Source organism: Danio rerio, chromosome 13 (assembly GCF_049306965.1).
Source record: "Danio rerio strain Tuebingen ecotype United States chromosome 13, GRCz12tu, whole genome shotgun sequence".
NCBI lineage: Eukaryota > Metazoa > Chordata > Actinopteri > Cypriniformes > Danionidae > Danio > Danio rerio.
The window spans coordinates 24,008,748-24,022,601 of record NC_133188.1 but is presented as its reverse complement, the minus strand read 5'-3'; the positions used below and the strand labels follow the sequence as shown (position 1 = coordinate 24,022,601).

Below are 13,854 nucleotides of genomic sequence, written 5' to 3'. Positions count from 1 at the left end.
ACAACATACATACTGTGAAAGTGTTCTTGCTCTGTTAAACATAATTTGGGAAATATTTAAAAAAAGGAAGAAAAAAAATCAAAGGGGGGTGGTTGGGGGGGATAATATTTCTGACTTCAACTGTTTATGTATGTTTGTATCGTTTGGGTTTTTACTGAAAATCTGGTTCAATTCCATGTCAACAGGTCTGAATAGGAATTAAGCCAGCCATTTATTTGTTTAGTTCTCTTGAAGATGTTGTGAATTTCCATGCGCACATGATATGATTGCAGCTTCTCTTATCTCTGCTATTCTCATGAAAAAATGCCAGTGAAGTGACTCTCAAATCAGCTCTTGAAATAAGTGAAAAAGACAACAAAGACCTCCGCGCATCAGTTTGTACATAGTAAACCAAATTGCAACATTCTTTTACATACAAAGCATGCAGATATCTTTATATTCACAGACAACAGTCCATATCCTGAATCGAATAGTCATATGGCTCTACCTTTCATTTTAATTCTGTAACGTTCAGCATTATAGGTCTACTTTAATTCTGTTTATTTGACTGGATTCCACAATTCTGTCCACATTTTCTGCGTCACAGAAATCATAGAGCCCTACATGTGCTTTCACTGGTAATACCGTAAATCCATGATCACTGTAAATGGAGCAGAAATGGAGTCCATCCCTAACATGACATCATAATCACTTTTAGCATGCTCTTCATGGTATCAAGTGCACGGAGCTTGAATGGCAGATTGAATGATGCTACTTTCTGCGGTTGCACTATTAATTATTTACAGCTCCTATAGAAAAAAAGAGTGTTTCTGAGCTTAAAGCTGTAGAATATGACATGCATAATTGAACATGCTGTCCTACATGGAGACAGAGAAGAGGGTATGGGGCAGTGAGAGGGTCTTATGGGGCTCTGCATAAGAAATCAGCAGAGGAGGTGGACAGGCCTAGTTTGTGCTAATGTAGTGAGACAGTGGGATCTAGCTTTATGGTTTTATAATACGGTATTAGTGTTAGGCTGATGATCCCTAAAGTATTCCACTAAAGAAAATCGGACAAGGTCAGTTAAAGAGAGCTCGTGGCATTAAGAACATTTTCCAGTCAATGGCACCGTTTCTTGGGTGCTTATTTCCAGGTCAACACTGAACTATCAGTGTGCAGAGGATTTAGAAGCTCACTTTATGAAGAATATTTAACTGTCCTTAAAAGTAGATACAGTACATTCGTATAAAACCGCTTGAGGCCCTCTGGACTTTTAGGAATGTTTTCCTTCTAACCCAGATGGCTTTTTGTAAGTTCAGTTTAAGCATTTTCTAATTAATTAATTTAATAATTTAATAATTTATTTATTTATTTATTTATTTATTTATTTATTTATTTATTTATTTATTTATTTATTTATTTATTTATTTATTTATTTATTTTTTTTTTATTATTTATTTATTTATTTTTTATTTTTTAAATTTTAAAAAAAAAATTTTTTTTTTGCTATTTATAAAGCCCAATAAAAGACGTAAAGATATATTTGTAATACAAAAGCATAAAAATTCGAAATACAGATACAATCAGAACACAAAACCCTTTTTTTTCAGTAATCAGATAAACCTGCATGAATGCAATGTGCAAAAACCACACGCGCACACACACACTAACATATTTATGTATCTGTTGATTAAATGTGATAATAAAAAATTAAATTTAAATTAAATTAAATTAAATTAAATTAAAATTAATTTAATTTAATTTAATTTAATTTAATTTAATTTAATTTAATTTAATTTAATTTAATTTAATTTAATTTAATTTAAATTTTATTTTTTATTATCACATTTACTATGAAAATCACTGGTTAAAGGTTTCCAACATTTCAACAAAAATGAAATGCATTGAATGAAAATACATTCTTTTGAGTTCCAAAAAAAAAAAAAAAAAAAAAAAAAAAAAAAAAAAACAATAACTTGTTCGAAACAGTTTAATAGTGAGTAAATGATGAATTTCCATCTCTTTAACAGCATATATTAAAAAAAAAAAACTTACAGCTGATATATTAGGAACCCTATAAAATCAAAATAAATTGGAATTAAACCAGCCATTTATTTGTTTGGTTCTCCTGAAGAGTTTCCATGTGTACACTAATATATTTCTTCATGTATTTGCTGTTTAAATGTGATAATACAGTCAAATAGTATAATATAATATAATATAATATAATATAATATAATATAATATAATATAATATAATATAATATAATATAATATAATATAATAATTCCATACACAATATAACCATTTCATGTATATTTTGAAGTATTTCTATGCCTTTAGGTAGGCCTTTGAATCAGAGAAAAAAATAAAAAAAATAAAGAAAATAAATAAAACCACAACAACAACAATTATAATAATAAAGATAACAAAATGAAATAAACAGTAATAATAACATCAACAACAAAAATAATAAAATTAAATTAATAAGTAATTAAAAATAATAATATAGTTATACTAATTATTACATAAATGCAAACAAACAAAGTCTGGTCCTTCTAATTTCACTCCCATCACTCATGTAATGAATCAGCATGTGCTGCCTGTAAAGAACAAACAATTGTTTGGTTTAGTGCAGACAATTCCAATTTAAAACCTAACTGACATTTGAAAATGACGTACATTAAATCGAACATTATGCATATTAGCTCTCATCAGCGCAGCAGTCATTTATGATTGTGACTCACGTCTACAGTATGTGAGGAGTCAGAGGCGTGATGCAGAGGCTCAGTGGAAAAGCATCAGTGCAGTTTGACAGGTGGTTGAAACGGGAGAGCTGACGTGTTCACCCTTGCAGATGCCAGCCAGCTCAGAGCAGGAAGGCCACGCATATGGCCTCTAACGGTCCGCATCCTTACACATTCAGACATTCGCCACGGGAGCGCTGACCACACAGCTGTGCAAAACACTTGCCCTAGTTCCACTATTCATCAACCTCAGAGCAACGTCAAAATTTTCATGTGTTTGAGGTGGGGAGTTTCTGACTCTTCTTTAATGGGGACACATTATGCCCCTTTTCATAAGACATAAAAAATATCTGGTTTCAATCCCAGATTGTGACTGTGAAGTTACAGTACAAAATACACACATAATTTGTACAGCTTGTCAGTTTTGCCCTATTTAGTGAACAAAAGCACTCAAATGGGTCTGTGGGTGTGTCACTTTAAAAGTGCAGTATTTAGGTTTGACACCCAGTGGTTGAACTAGGTATTACACTCCTTGATAAAAACAAACGCAAGCGCAGGTTGCCAGATTGAGGACAGGAGTGAGTAAGGTTTCTTAAAAAAAAAAAAAAAAGTAAAAAAAAAACTTACATACAGCACCTTTCACTGCAAATGAACTGCTGCTTTCCAAAAGAGGGCAGAGCCTTTACTTGCTATTCTTACAGAAACAACAAAACCCAACGCCCTCACTTGCTTGGATGTCAGGAGTCTCTTATGTTCACTGGTTTACAAATGTCTTTTTTACCTATTCTGAGATGGTAGATCTGATAATGCAGTTGCACTTAAACACAGAAAGAGTCAGATTTTCATGATACGTCCCCTTAAATCTGCCATCGGAGCAGAGAGTATGTTGGCTGGATGCTGTCACGGTGTGTGAAGCCATGTCCTGAGGTGCAGCATCCCCTGTGACAGATCTGCCTCGATAATCTCGAAAGGAGAAAGTAGAAGGCGAGAGAGAAAAGCGTGGGAGCAAGACCTAAATGGAGAGCACGTGAAGCACATTAGCCACCAACCAACATTTTCGGAGGAGGGATAAAGTGAAAGAGAGAGGGTAAGCAAAAAGGCGAGCACTCTAAGCAGCCTAAATGAGTTCAGGCGTAAGGGATCATGTCATGGCTGTAGGATCGTTCCCTCAGGGTTGCGAGAAAGACTCAGAGTACTGCAGCTACTCCATTCAGACAGCTCGGAATCTCACAGTCTTTATTCTTGTATAGTCAACCAAGAGTGGGAAAATCTAAATCTGTACTTTTGACAGATTTAGTCAAACTACATCTGTTGGACAAGAGTGGGAGAACAAATCTTGTACAACAGGCGTTGAGGTAGTACAAATAGAATGATGATATCACCGCTTCATCGAAAAAAGACAACGGAGGAAAAAAGGAATTGACAGGACTCAAAATAGAGCTGGCAAGAAAACAAGGCGATGACTATGTTAATCCGGATACATTCAAATATGCTATTTTTTTCCACACACACAAACATAGTAGACATCATTTTTGCCCTATGAAAGCTAAGCATTTTGAAGACTGTTAAAATAGAGGCACTGTAAATGTTGATGCATATTTAGTCATGAAAGATACATTGTACCCATAGATATCCTGCTATGCAATTATTTTCAGTGTTGTGAAAAACCTTGTGCGAAGAGACCATATGGTGGAAGGAAAATAGGTTTCTATCAAGTCACAATTTTTCTATTTGCAATGAATATGTCAAAGTTGTTTATAAAGACGCATATTGTCTTATTAACCCTCAGGGGTCTGAGGTAATTTTTGGATGTTTTGAAATGCCCTCACATTTGTGCTTATTTCAGCTTCCTATCACAAAGTATTTTAGTACACAGTACTTATTACATGTTTTTTTTTTTTTTTTTTAGAACAAACTGTGCTACAATAATATGTAGGAAATATGGATGTACAGGCTTATGTTTTTAGAAAAAAATATATTAGGCATTTTGAAGAAGTAGATTTTGGAGAAAAAATAAAGCTGAAATAAAGTAAAAAAAAAAAAAAAAAAACACTGAATTGGCCTGAACAAGACTTGAGTTGCAAGTCCTGTTGGCTAGAATGTTTACTTCACAATTATGTAAAAATTATTTTGTTCTCTCATTCAAAAAAAAAAAAAAAAACATTACAATGATTTACATTTCATAAAGTCAGTTTTGGGCCATCTCAGCTTTATGCGGGAGTGACAATGATCATGAATAATTCACACCTGGATAGACAAGACACTGCCCCTCTGGCTAAGGTTTCCCCATCAAGGCAATTGTAAAGCAATGTCCAGCTGCAAAAGCTAGCCCAAACTAGATGCTTGCTGTATTACTTGAGATATTATGACCATGTAAACAATATACAGTACTCAGCATATATGAGTACACCCCTCACAAATCTATCTTTTAGCCGATTCAATTAACTGATGCCATACTTTTAGTCAAAACAGCCAAATCTTTTAAATCAATTTCTGAATGTTTTCTTTTAGATATTGACCCATGCCCCCTAGAAGCATTGCTCTGGCTTAACCCTGCAAATGTTACCTTGTCATCTACACAGTCAAACACACTCGCCTTCTGTTTAATTATAGCTTAAAGGCTTATAAGATTGAATTCCTTCTTTACCTAGTTATTTGCACTGGATGCATGATCTGATGCAATCTATGCAAATAGAATAGATTAGGTATACAGTTTGCAGTAATACAGAAAATTGACACTATTTGGCAAACCATTCCTCTAACATTTTAAAAATAATTTTAAAAATATGAACATATAAACTATTTATATATATTTTTGCACTGCTGTATTTGCATATTTGTATTGATATATTACTCTGTTTTGTTGTATGGCCTAATTTGTGTTACTGTAATCTATAATGTTATTTTATCTATCTTCTTCTTCTACTTCTTCTTCTACTTCTTCTTTTTATTATTTATTATTATCTTTTTATTATATTTTTCATTTGTTTTGGGTTTGTTTTCTTTTATATTGTTCTTGATGCAAGAATATGTTATTTTATTGCTTAATTAAGAGAGAAAGAAAATGCAGGCTGGTTGTGTTCTGCTGCTTGATTGGAGCAGTTTGTTGCCTTCTGATTCTTTGTATCTGGTGCTGTGGCTCTGACTGATATGCATCAATAAAAACAGAGTTAAACTAAAACAGCAAAATCTGAGGAGAAAGGTCACATCACTGGATATCACTGTCAGTTGTTTTACATTACATCTTCATAGTATTGCATTACCTGTCTTTAGTCTTAATTTTGTTCTTTTGTTTTGTTTATTTTTAGTATTGGGATTTGCAATGACATTCTTGATCAAAAGTTCACCTTCAATGCAATGCAAGTGGCTTTGGATAAAAGTGTCTGCCAATAGCAAAAGCTGAACTGGTATTTGTAATTTGCACTTCTGTGAATCATAGCCCTGCCTACTTTAATTTGATTGGCCATTTCAATAAGGTTGACATTAAGCATATTCCTGCAAAGATGTCAGAAAACTAACTCAGTTTTACTTAATGTCAGCATCCGACAAAACGTATGTCTACATTAATCCGTATACATTTTTTAGTTCTCTTCCATGATCCCTCTTTGAGAAAATTGTGCTTTTTGAAAATCTTCCAAGTGTGAAAATTTGAAAATTCTATTTTCCCATTGCAGTGTGAACCTTGAAAATGTAGATATATTTGGAAAAAAAGTGACCCATTTTACCAAGTGATGAAGATTTTATCTTCAGATATTTATGGTTATGTTACTTTCATAGTTTTCATTCCAGCAAAGATGACAGAAAAGTGCTGCTATATGCCAAAACATGAGGGCAAATGCATCTTTTAATCAATGGAATAGCAATTTTTAGATTGATCTGGACATACCAGTGAGTGGTGAAATTTTTCACTGCCTACACGATTTGGCCAGAAGAATATGTAGAAACTGTATTATCCATTCTCTTGTTATGATGCTTATGTTTCACACATAAACAACAAAATAATTCAAGCATTTTGTAAAAATAGGTTAGCACATTTGAAAAATGTGTGGTTGAAAAGTGGTTGATAATAAAACTTCAGATCTGATGTATCCACAATAATGTAGTTGCTCCACAAAACAAAACCTTGCCAATTAGCATCTACCACACTCGTGGATGAAATTTAAATAACATAAAATTATATCCACTGATTCACATTGAACAGAGCTCGGTGGCTCCTGAAAACGAGCAGAAACAGGGCAAAGCTGTGTGAGCAATCAGACCTATGACACTAAAACCGATCCCTGTCAAAGTGCTGAGTGGCACAAGTCTTGCAGACAATCACACGTGAATCAATATCTCATAACAGACTCAGAGAGTGTCATGCACTCTTTTATCCCTTAGGTAGCGCTGAGTGGGGACAATGCAGAGCAGCCACAAACACACACACAAACATCAAATGATTGAACAGCAAATGACTGAAATGGATATGCAGAGGAGTTATACTATGCGTCATTAATAAGGGTGTCACGATCCTCCAAATCCTCGATTCGATTACATTTTCGATTCTAAAGGCACGATTCCATTACATTTTCGATAATGAATAATTAATTAATTAATGACCAATTAATTATTTGTAGCCTACCGTTTAAACTACCTGACCTGCATGGTCATTGTTTTACCCATAAACAAATCATACAGTAAATGAATAAAGGCAAGATACACACATAATTACCACCTGTCAATGACTTTTTTCTGCGGGACTCGTGAATAGGCAGTGATCTGTGTCGTTATAATGGCGTCGGTAAAAAAGACGCACAGCCAACAGGAACAAGCCAACAGTATCTGAGGTGTTCGCTAAAATGACTGAGTACAAGTGAGAGAAAGATTGAAGCAGTCCTCTGATTGCCTGGACCTGCTGTGTGTGCTTCTGTGTCTGTGTGGTCACGTGATGTGCATTTTCAGAGGTAGAGAGGAAGGAGGGCTGCTCAGAAATGCTACACGCCACTGTGGATGTCAAATCGTTGTCGTTCTAAAATGCCATTTAAAAACAAAGACAGTGTAAACAGGGCCTGAGTGTGTACTTTTCGCGAGCGGATTTGCAACGGGGACGGGTGACATGGGGCAGGGCAGCATCGACGATTCGATTATTTGATTCGATAATCGAAATTGAGCATAAATTTCGATCGATTTCGATTAAAAATCTAAATCGTGACACCCCTAGTCATTAAAGAAAAACGTTGCTACTGTAATTGTGTAACTGGTCTTATTTTATGCTAATTTCATGAAATTAAGTTAATTTCATAAACTATTTATGGCGTGAATAATTTTTACAGCAAACTTAACAAATGGCAACAGGCATGTTTACGTTTTTTTGCATGCGCTATTTTATTTATTTATTTATTTATTTATTTACTTATTTATTTATGCTTGAAATTTTAGACAAAAAATAAAGATTTGTTGTGATTAAAATTCAAAAATGTTTAACCAAGATGTATTAACTTTTCTGAACTCTTAAAGAAACATTTATTTATGTATGTATGTATGTATGTATGTATGTATGTAGGGTTGTAACGGTATGAATTTTTTACGGTATGATAATCGTCTAAAACAATACCACGGTTTGACGGTTTCGCGGTATACGGTATGTTACAAATGTTACAAAATAATAGAACAGTGAAGCAAATTTGACTTTTTCCAAATAATATATTTTTAGTTACTATAAACAACACAACTTACAATGAACAAATAAAAAAATAAGAAAATAATAAATAATGTGTCAAAGTCCAAATAAAGTCCAAATAAACATGGTGCAAATCCTCAGTAAAAAAATAGATATAAATATTTACTATACTATAAATAGTTATATAACGAAACTAGATTCAATATGGAACATCCGGTTTTATGTGCCAGCATGGATATGGTTGTCTGTGGATATGGATTTGGATATGGATATGGTTGTCTGCAATGCAGACAAACAGCTGCACCTTCATTTGCGTCTTTTGAAAACAGCAAGAGCAGCAGTTCGTCATTGCTGTGTCACTGTTTTGTCATGTTTCTGTGCTGCTGTGCATGCAAAAGTACTTAGTATGAGAATTATTTCATGCAAAACTTTTTTTTTTGCGTTTTATTTAGCCACGCATAAATGTATGCCTATCTCTCATTCTGTGTTGTTCAAAAAGCTCATTGTTTGGTCCACAAACAAAAGCGAAACCTATGCTTATTGGTTGTGATATAGCGAGTTTGAACCAATCTGGGCATGGAGGAGGGACATTGCATCAATGTATCATGTCTGGTTTGTCCGGAGAGACAGTGACGAGCGTTTCTTTGTCAAATCAGCGTTGTCAAATTTTGATGTCGTAACCGCACTGATTCCACACTTTCTATGTGATACAGCACCGGAAAGCTGAGATTCTCTTCTTTATGCCAATCTTTGAATTGTATGAATCGGATCAGCGGATCAAAAGTTATTAAACATTTAAGAGCAATACTTATTTTTAGCCGCAGGCGGCTGTCTCGGTCTTTAAGGGTTAAAACCGTTGATATGCAATTGTTCATGGTATGATAATCGTGCACGTTCAAATCGTGGTAGACCGTCATACCGGTATATTGTTACAACCCTATATGTATGTATGTATGTATTTATTTATTTATTTTCATAAATTTTAGGAAACAAATAAATAATTAAACATTAGTTGTGATTGAAATTTAGGAATGTTCCACCAAATATTGATTTATTAACTCTTCTGAACTATTCAAGAAAAATTTATTTATTTATTTATTTATTTATTTATTTATTTATGTATGTATTTATGTATTTATTCATGCTTGCAAATTTTAGACAAAAAATAAATAAAACTTATTTGTGATTGAATTATTTTTTTGTATGTTTATTTGTTCATTCATTCATTCATTTACTTTTAATTGTAATATTTACACAAACTATAACAGCATATACAGCTTGAGAAAAAAAAGAGCAATTACCAGTAATTAAATGTAATTTCTAATGTAACCTTTTCTTGGAATAATAAAAAAATAAATAAACATTAATAAATTTATTGTAAGGTTACTTTAAATTTAGAGACCACAAAACACAAATGCTTTAACCCCAGAAGAGTTAAGAAATCAATATTTGGTGGAACATTCCTGAATATCAATCACAACAAATGTTTATATATATATTATTTTATTTTATTTCATATCTGTTAATTTCCATACATATTATCATAAGAATATATTTCTACAGCACAGTTGTAAGGGCAAGGTTATCAATAGGCTTTAAGCTGCAACAGTAATAGGCAAGATTCACAGTGAGGCTGTGGGCTTAAGGGAAACATTATCCCAGAACTCTGATTGGCTGAATTTCAGAAGAATGGTTTGCTGAAGGTTATGGTCCTCGTTTGTCATGCCGGTCAGCTCTATTTAAAGTCACAATGTGGTATTCTTCTGAAAAGCCTGAGCACCATCAAGTGACCACGGCAACCAGCCAAAGCAACTTGATATTTGTTTGTCCACAGATATTGAAAGGTTTCAAGTAGCCCAAAGATACCGCGAGGCCAAAGAAAAGGCATGAAAGAGAAGTGGAAGAAACAAAAGCAATGAATAAAGTCAATAACACCACATGTAATAATTGCTACATGGAGAAAAATAATCTCCCAAATTAAAAAGAAGTCTAAACATCCTTAATTCAAGATGGGTGAAAATTAAATCGAATTAATTGAGATGAAAATGATGACAGATAGGTTGTTTTCAGTGCGTGCATGATATTAGTGTTTTAAACTGATTAAGATGATGAGCACAGAAAAGAGTAAGTACTTGCTTGTGTGCAAAGTGAAGCATGCACACAAAAAAATAGCATTAGTCTGCGTCAGAAAACATCATTAAGACTTAATGCAGCTATTAGTTAATTGAGAGCTCTGCAAATTCAATGTCATAAACAAGTATCTCTATCTTCGTGGAATCAATAAAAGATCTATTTCCAAACAGTGCTTATAATGATCCTCTATATGACTGATTTCGACGCCCAATCCCTGTGACAGAAACTAAACCTGTGGTAATGAAGACAAAGCTTCCTCCTTCAACATTTGCCTCCAGCATAGCTAATGAACAGCTTATTGTTTTCTTATAAACATCCCATGCATCTTTTATCGCCAACGATTTAAGCTGTTCTCCTTTGAGGCGTATGTGTTACCCCCAGAAACAGAGAAAATCAAGTATCAGCGGGGGGTGAAAAAAAATACTAATAGGCCCACGATTCAAGAATATTGCACTTCTTGGTGTGTAACTAAATGGCAAATGTGGAAATGATTTGCATTTGAACTGGAGTTCAACATTTAACAAATATCCTGCCAGGCCTTTAGGAGTTTATAATCACTACTGTTATTTTATAAAAGTCAATCCTCATTGCAAAAATGTCAGCCGTCAACATTTTTGATGATAATTTCAACTTAAAACTGCTAAAAGTTTTGAACATAAAGTGGTCAGATGGCTGCTAATGGCTTTTATCTCAGCAGAATATACACTGCAGTGCAATGATTCAGGATAAATAAGGTTACAAAGCAAGCTAGAAAATAGAACTCGTTAAATAGACAAAGATAGCAGCAGAATGTGGGTTGCAACCACTCATTACTTCTCATTTATTTGGCATGTAGGTTTAGAATGTAAAATCATCTAAATAAAAAGGGTTTAAGCTTTTTTTAATGGATAGTTCACCCAAAATTTACAATTGTTGCTAATGTACTCCCCCTCAGGCCAACCAAGACGCAGGTGACTTTTTTGCTTAACATGAAAACATTTTTAAAAAAGTTTTTTAGCGGTTTTTCTCTTCTTCTTCTTCTTCTTAGACTTTTTTAAGAATAGTCAAACTAACTCCAAACTAAACTGAATTAAGTTGCTATCTTTTCCAACTGATACAAGTTATGGTTTTTCGAAAATTGACCTAGAAAATTTGCAAAAGTCCCATTGACTTAACATTGGACCAAACTTTGTGACCACATAACTTTGTGCCAGACTGTCAAACAGACTTAAGTTTGGGCTCATTTAACTCAAGACTACAAATCTGCCAATCACTGATAACCTTTAAACGTATTAGCCTCACCCTAGCAACCACTTACACCCCCCTATCAACTGTCCCAAACTGCAATTGACTTTACATTGAACATACTTACAGCATCCCAATTCATACTAGAAACAAACTAGCACACATACTTATCATATTAGCAACATGTTAATTCATACTATAACCATATTAGCAACATGCTTATTCATCCAAAATTCATCCTAACAACATGCTAGTTTATACTAGAAATATGCTAGCAACATGATAATTCATATTAAAACCATACTAATAACATGCTAATTTATGCGAGCCACAACTCAAAACATCTTAGCAACCACCTAGCAACGCCCTAGCAGCCACTCAGAACACCCCAACAACCACCTAGCAACAATTTAACAACCACCAAGCAATGCCTAAGCAACTACCTTGCAACGCCTTAGCAACTACTTAGCAACACCTTAGAAACTACATAGCAAAGTCCTTAGCAACCGCCTTGCAACGCCTTAGCAACATCTTAACAACCACCTGGAACACCTTAGCAATCGCCTGGCAACACCTTAACAGCCGCCTAGCAACCACTCAGAGCACCTTACCAAACCACTAGCAACACCTTAGCAACCGCCTAGCAATCACTCAAAAAAAACCAAGCAACCACCTAGCAACACCTTAGCAACCACCTAGCAACGCCTTAACAACTACCAGGAAATACCATAGCGACCACCTACCAATCTATCAGAACACCCTAGTAACCACCTACTAACACCTTAGCAACTGCCTAGCAACACCTTAGCAACCACCTAGTAATGCCCTAGCAAACACCTAGCAACTACTTAGCAACCACCTAGAAACGACTCAGAACACCCTAGCAACCACTTAGCAACACCTTAGCAACCACCCAGAACCCCTTATCAACAGCTTAGCAAGAAACATGCCAATCCATAGTAGAAACATGCTAACCTTTATGTAGTTACAATGGTTTCAAACTTCTTAAAAGCCACTTCAATTTCATTCATTCTTTTATTTTTTTTCCGGCTTAGTTCTTTTATTAATCGGCAGTCGCCACAGCGGATTAAGTGGCCAACTTATCCAACATATGTTCATCGAATGCCCTTCTAGCTGCATCCCATCTCTGGGAAGCATCCATACACTCTCACATTCACACACATACTCTATGGACTCTATTTAGCCTACCCGGTTCACCTATCACATGTCTTTGGACTGCGGGGGAAACCGGAGCACTTGGAGAAAACTCACGTGAACATGGGGAGAACATGCAAACTGGCCAAGCTGAGGCTCGAACCAGCAACCTTCTTGCTGTGAGGTGAACGAGCTACCCACTGCACCACCGTTCAGCAACTACTACAATTTTTGTTAACTTTAAAATCACTTGAAGCTTTCAGACTGGGCTTTCTCAAGCCACCATAAAGTTTGTCTAGAAACTTACATTTTTTTAAAACTACAATCTCTGGCACATGGTCCAGAGTGACACCAGGTTCCTATTCTTCGATATCAGCTCTATTTAGTGAACAGGATGAACAAGTATCCAAGAATTGAGTCAATACTGATATGTGACTAATAAACCAATGGAATTGTGTACAGTTAACAGACAAGTAAATCAGTTATTTAACAAACTGACTGAAATAATCAGTTAAAAAAAAGAATCATGCTTCCTCATTTGCCTGAGGAATTGATTACAGATAATTATGTTGTAAATAATTTTCTGTTTCTGTCACAGCCATCGTTTCACTTCATAGAACTCAATGAATTATCAGGAGCCACAGGTATTCATGTTTTATTGCCTGACACTCTTTACCACTCTCACAGTGATGATGACCATTGACTTGCATTCTACAAATCACCAAGGACCAGTTTTATCTCAAATTATTGTATTTGAAGGGGTTGGGGTGGGGAGGTTGGGTCACTCACCAGAATCTTAAATTGCCTAAGGTTTAAATTAAAGCAAACTATTCTTTTAATATTAACACTAGAACTACCAGAACTATATAACTATTAGAATAGCCATAGCAGCCATGCTGACCTTTCATAAAAGACTGTACTAACCTGAATGTGATGTCATATTTACATTTGAAGCTT

General features: G+C 34.6%; 1 protein-coding gene and 1 long non-coding RNA gene across 6 annotated transcripts in view; one reads left to right on the top strand and one right to left on the bottom strand.

Moving 5' to 3' along the window:
• nrg3a (neuregulin 3a) overlaps positions 1-13,854 on the bottom strand; it is a 600,542-nt gene that overhangs the window by 559,900 nt on the left and 26,788 nt on the right. The window lies entirely within an intron of this gene.
• Positions 5,700-9,812, top strand: LOC141377172 (uncharacterized). Its single transcript, XR_012389279.1, has 3 exons — positions 5,700-6,139; positions 6,656-8,278; positions 9,463-9,812. It is a non-coding gene; the product is annotated as an uncharacterized lncRNA (long non-coding RNA).